Source organism: Pseudonaja textilis, chromosome 1 (genome assembly GCF_049901715.1).
Source record: "Pseudonaja textilis isolate UNSWEBS1 chromosome 1, rPseTex1.2, whole genome shotgun sequence".
NCBI lineage: Eukaryota > Metazoa > Chordata > Lepidosauria > Squamata > Elapidae > Pseudonaja > Pseudonaja textilis.
The window spans coordinates 198063928-198069947 of NC_141990.1; the positions used below are offsets into that span (position 1 = coordinate 198063928).

The 6020-nt window shown below is 35.0% G+C and overlaps 1 long non-coding RNA gene across 1 annotated transcript in view; it reads right to left on the minus strand.

Annotated features, from left to right (window-relative positions):
* Positions 1-5414, minus strand: part of LOC148127987 (uncharacterized) — a 38312-nt gene extending 32898 nt beyond the window's left edge. Inside the window, exon 1 of the long non-coding RNA XR_015741277.1 lies at positions 5401-5414. This is a non-coding gene — a long non-coding RNA (uncharacterized LOC148127987). The remainder of the gene's footprint in view (positions 1-5400) is intronic.
* Positions 5415-6020: the final 606 nt, after the last annotated feature.

Genomic DNA, 6020 nt, shown 5'->3' on the forward strand with positions numbered 1-6020 from the left:
GAATTAAAAGAGATTGAAATTTTACCAAACGAATGGGCAGATCACAATCCAATTCAGATATGTGGAAAGGTAGGAAGAAACCAAGGAAAAGGTGGACTCTAAATACACAGCTAATTAAAGAGAATAGACTTGAGGAGGAATTAGATTATTTTTTAAAAGAAAATAATAATGAGGCAACCATGAAACAGAATATTTGGGATACAATGAAGGCAATAATAAGAGGCACAACGATATCATACACCGCTAAAAGAAATAAAGAAAAATCTGCCCAACAAAATAAATTAGAACAAAGAATCAAAGAATGAGAAATTCAGCTGCAAAACACCCCAAAAGATTGTAAATTGAAAAAACAGATGATAACTAAACATAAATTAAATTTAATTGAACAAGAAGGAATGGCTTCAAAGTTGAATACAGCCAGACAGATATTTTTTGAACAGGCCAATAAACCAGGAAGATGGTTGGCCTACAAACTTAAAAAAGAAAAACAAAAAAGATTGATCTACCAATTAATAGATGAGAACGGGGATGCCCAATAAGGAATAGAACAGAAAAAAGAAATTGCATGTAAATTTTTTGAATATCTTTATAAAAAGAAGGGGGTAAATGAGGACATGATAAGAAACTATTTGGGTATTACTAAAGATAAAATAATCAAGGAGGAGATGAAGGAAATATTAACTAGAGACATTACGTGGCCCGAGTTAAAAACAGCAATAGAAAACCAAAAGAACAATAAAACGCCAGGACCTGATGGAATACCAGGGGAACTTTATAAGAAAATAGGAGAACAAGTAGGATCTCTCATGGTGGAAGTATATAATGAGGTCCTACTTGCGGTAAGAATGCTGGATTCATGGAAAGAGACATTGATATCGTTGATTCCGAAAGAAGATTCAGATTTACGACTTATACAAAATTATAGACCAATTTCCCTGTTAAATACTGATTTTAAAATATTTACCACAATTATAGCAAATAGATTAAAAAATATATTGAATGAATATATACATAAAGACCAAAATGGATTTCTTTCCAATAGACAAATTAGGAATAATTTAAGAATAGTACTAAATGTTTTGGAATACTACGAAGCCCACCTGGAAAAACAAATAGCCCTTGTATTCTTGGATGCACAGAAGGCCTTTGACAATCTAAATTGGCAATTCCTAATCCAACAAATTTACAGTATGAATTTAGGCACTAACTTTGAAAATATTGTGACAATTTATGATTCACAAAAGGTGAATATTGTAATTAATAGAGAGTACACGCGCTCAATAAAAATAGAGAAAGGAGTTAGGCAGGGATGTCCACTATCTCCCCTGCTCTTCATATTATCTTTGGAAACATTGCTTACACGAATTAGACAGAATCCAGGAATAAAAGGACTACAAATTAAGAAAAAAGAACATAAACTTCAGTCATTAGCGGATGACATGGTATTTTTCATAGAAGAACCAACAGAAACAGGTCAAGAACTGTTGAAAGAGTTATATCAATTTGGGAAAGTTGCAGGACTTAAAATTAATAGGGAAAAAATGAAATTAATAACTAAAAATTTAACAGAAAACAAAAACTAAAATTGGAAAGGATGATGGGATTACAAATAGTGGAAAAAAGTTAAATACTTAGGAATTTGGTTGATGGCTCAATGCAAAACGCTAATGGAAAATAATTATAATAAATTATTGCAGCAAGTCAAAAAAGATTTAGAGATATGGGTTAAATTGCAAATCTCCTTATTAGGGAGGATTGCCACTATAAAAATGAACATTCTGCCCAAATGTATTTACTTATTCCAAACAATACCAATAAAAATACACAAAAATTACTTTGTGGAACTTAACAAGATAATCACCAAATTTATTTGGCAAGGGAAAAAACCGAGGATAAACCTAAAGGCAATGAAAGATATGAAGAGCAAGGGACATATGGCACTCCCAAATTGGGAATTATACTATAGTGCAGCCTCCTTACTTTGATTGAAAGAATGGGTAAATTTGTCAAATAAAAGAATCTTATTTCTAGAAGGCCATGACTTAGAGGGGATGGCACACATTTTTATGGGACACTGGAAAAATTAAGCAGAAGTATTTCCACAGACATATAATTAGAGATTCTTTATTGGCTAATTGGAACAAAATATAAAAAAAACATCATCTAAAAATCCCAATCTGGATCTCAGCGATGGAGGCGATGATACATCCAAATAATCTAGATCTTAATAAAATGATAAAATACAAAGACTTTCTTGATGCGCAAGGAACTTTAAAATCATGGCAAGATCTCCAAGAAGAAGGGCTACAACTAGACCAGTGGACTTACCTGCAAATCCAAAATAGATATAGCCAGGACAAGAAAAATTTTGGAATTTATGGTAAGCTACAACAATTAGATAAAATCCTATTAGGCCCAGATAAAAAAAAATATAACTAATTTTATAATTATTTATTAGAGATAGAATTAGAAGAGGAAGTAGTCAAAGGCAACATGATAGCTTGGAGTAGAAATATAGGACGTAGTATTATATTATTAGAATGGGAAAAGGTCTGGACAAGGAATAATAAAATTACAAAATCAGCAACATATAAAGAAAATGCTTATAAAATGTTTTATAGATGGCATCTCTCGCCCTCGAGAATAGCAAAAATGTCTCCTAACATGAATCCAAATTGCTGGAAATGTAAAAAGAAACATGGAACATTCTTTCACATGTGGTGGTCCTGCACTGAAGCCCAAAAATACTCGCATAGAATAAAAAAATGATCAGAGGAAATACTGGTGGAGCAAATTGAATTAAAACCAGAATTCTTCTTATTGGGGATATTTAATAGACAAATTTCTTAAAAAGTCAAATATATAATACTGCACATTCTTACTGCAGCCAGAATAACCTTTGCACGGTGTTGGAAACAAGCAGATATTCCAACAGAGGAAATGGTCATTCAGAAAATAAGAGCCTGTGCAGAGATGGATAAGTTAACCTTTGCACTTAAGGAAAAAGAAACATCAGAATACTATAGAAGCTGGGAATGCTGGTATGAATGGATAGAACAAAAATAGAAAATATATTAGAATATAACGTAAAATGTAAAAGAGGTAGTAATTATATATTCACAATAAGATGTATTTGTAAATATATCACCAATATTGATAACAAACAAGAAACCATAGACTGTCGAGAATAGAATTGCTAGTGGGTTTTTTTAATCGGTTTTTTTCCTTTTTCTTTTTTTTTTCTGTGTGTTGTGTAGGTGTTTGACATTTTAGTTGTATAATCAATAAAGTTTGTTTTTTTTAAAAAAAGATGTGGTGGATGACAGCTTGAGTACAACTTTGGCTGACAATTTTCAGGGACAGTGAGCAGTAACCTGATTGCAATCTCAGGTGAAGAAGTTGCAAATAAGATAAGGCTGAGTATATAAGCTGTTGAGCTATTAAATGGCTAAGGAAATGGCACATCAATAAGAAACCCATCAAGGAGTTTCAGTCCCTACTCACTGGAACTTTTGATCTTAAAATCAAAACAACTAAAACAACATCTACATTTTTGTCGGGAAGTTGCCCCATAAGGCCTATGAACAAAGATGACAAGAACTAGGATCTGTTCTTTTGTTCCAGGGTATAGAATAACAAGAGTAGTGAATGTAAATTACAGAAAAGCAGATTCCAACTGAATTTTAGAAAATACTTCATAGCAGCCAGAGGAATTTCTCAGTGGTGCTCATTATCCAAAAAGGTACTCAACTTCAGTTCATTAGCTGGGTTCAAATGGAGACTAGCCACTAGACAACACTTGACTGAGATACTTGAATCTGTATATCTGCATTAAGGAGGTGGGGGAGTTTATGGCTGAATGTCATCTTCCAACATTGTGAATTTATAGCATACAACTTTCCCACAATTTCCTCAGTCAAAACATTGGAAAGTTGCTCAATCAAAAAAATGACATAAGGATTTGGCAAACCTTGTTCTTGACAAATCCATGATGCCTCCTACTAATTACATCATTTTCAAAATGTTTACAGATTGTTACAATGTTCTCTTGAATCTTTTAAGATATTGATTACAGATTGTCTGAATTCATCTTTGTTTTTCTGAAGACGGGAAAGGTTGCCTTCCTTCAGTCTTCTGCCCATTCTCCAATATTGTTAAAAAGATAATAAAGGTTTAGCCCAATCAGCAGCAATTTCTTCATAGCCCTAGAAGGCAATATGGCTATTTCTGGAAATTTAAACTTATTCAAAGTAAATTTACCTATGATTTGTTCCCATACACTGATCAATCTGTTTGTTTTTATAAAGTTTTATTTTTTTAAATAAGAGCCCGTTAGAGTTGGGGCCTATAATAAATTTAAATGAATGTCAGCAGTTGACAGAGCACTCAAATTAGTGGGAAATAATACTTAAGGTCTTGCTAGATGACCTGTTCGTTAACAGAAGAACACTAATGATATTTAAAAAAAATAAACAGGCAACAAATGTGAGGATTATACAAGATGCATTTGAAGAAGTAAAATGACAAGACAATATCTTCTCTCTCTTGGTGGGGAAAATGAAAAAAATATATTGCAGAAATCTGTAAAAGTATGTAAAAGAAACTTTGGATCATACATTGGAATCTTACTAGGATTTCAGATTTGTAAAATGGAACTTACCAAATTGTATGCACAGAGTACATTAATTAATTGAAGTATTAATTAAAATGAATTTGACTGCCCCAAAGGTGCTTTTTCAAGAGGCAACTGGACTTTGTTTTTTTCTTTGAAGCCATTTTGCTTCTCATCCCTCACAGGCGCACATAGGACAATCAATGAAGTGAGGAAGTGTCCCTTTGAGTACTGGTCAATGCTATCAAAAAACAACAAAAAACAACCCAGAACCATAACTGAACCAATCTGTGCTTTTAACAGATGATATCTGATATTTACTGCTGCCAAAAGAAGACCTCAAACAGGATGGGGAACTTCACAACTTAGAATATATATGATTTAATACCACAGCAAAGTATTTGATTCCTGCCTCCTTGCAGACAGGAATATAAATCCTTCCATTCCCCACTATCCAGTCACAGCTTGAAGTGATGAGAAGCAAAACGCCTTCAAAAGAAAAAAAAACCACCACCACCAAGTCCAGTTGCCTCCTGAAAAAGCACATTTGGGACAACCATGACTGAGAATCTTCGCAGGCTATTGGCAGTCATGCACTATTAGAAGACGTGAAAGACCAGGTTAGGCACAGACCATCAGGGTGAAAATGTGCCTAATGTGGCCACAAGGAATCGAAAGAACTTGATGGCATATAATCAATCATTCATTTAGGAATAAATGACCGCTGCTTTAGCATTAGACAAAATATGAACGCTCTCAAATATTAATAACAATTCCGACATGAATACCTTGAAACCGTGCCTGGAACAAGCGCGCATGCGCATCTTTCCCTCGCCCCCCCATCCATTTCCTCCCCTTTCTCAGCCCCACCTCCCCGCGCCTACTTGAAATCCCATTTGACTCGCGACAAAGAGACAGGAAAATGACGCAGGCAAAATCTGACTGGCACTAGATCTAGAAAAGTTAGAACTACAGAATTTATTACAAGTGTTCACAAACACTTCCAGGTCCTGTTCCCCGTTATTTTTTTTATCGGCGCAAATCGGAGCCATACATCGTTATTCCCCGACTCGTCTTTTTGTTTCGGTCTAAGAAAACAACTTCGACGCCATTTTTGTTTTCTTCAATTTCTAACTCTATGCACGTTTTTCCCGCCCCGAGGACCCCCATATTTTTGCCTACACCGTTGCCTGTTCCTTACACCGAAGGGTCTCTATTCAGTGGGGTCCACATATACACACACCGCCGATGCTGGCTGCTGAAATAAGAAACTATCAAAGGAAACTCTTCGCGGTTTGTTCTTATCAGGAATTGCCCGCATTTCGGGTTTTCTTCGAATCCGGCGATAGGGTCAGGCGGCTGCGAGAGACGGCAGGGGAAGACAGAGAGGGCGCGCCGGGGTCCTTCG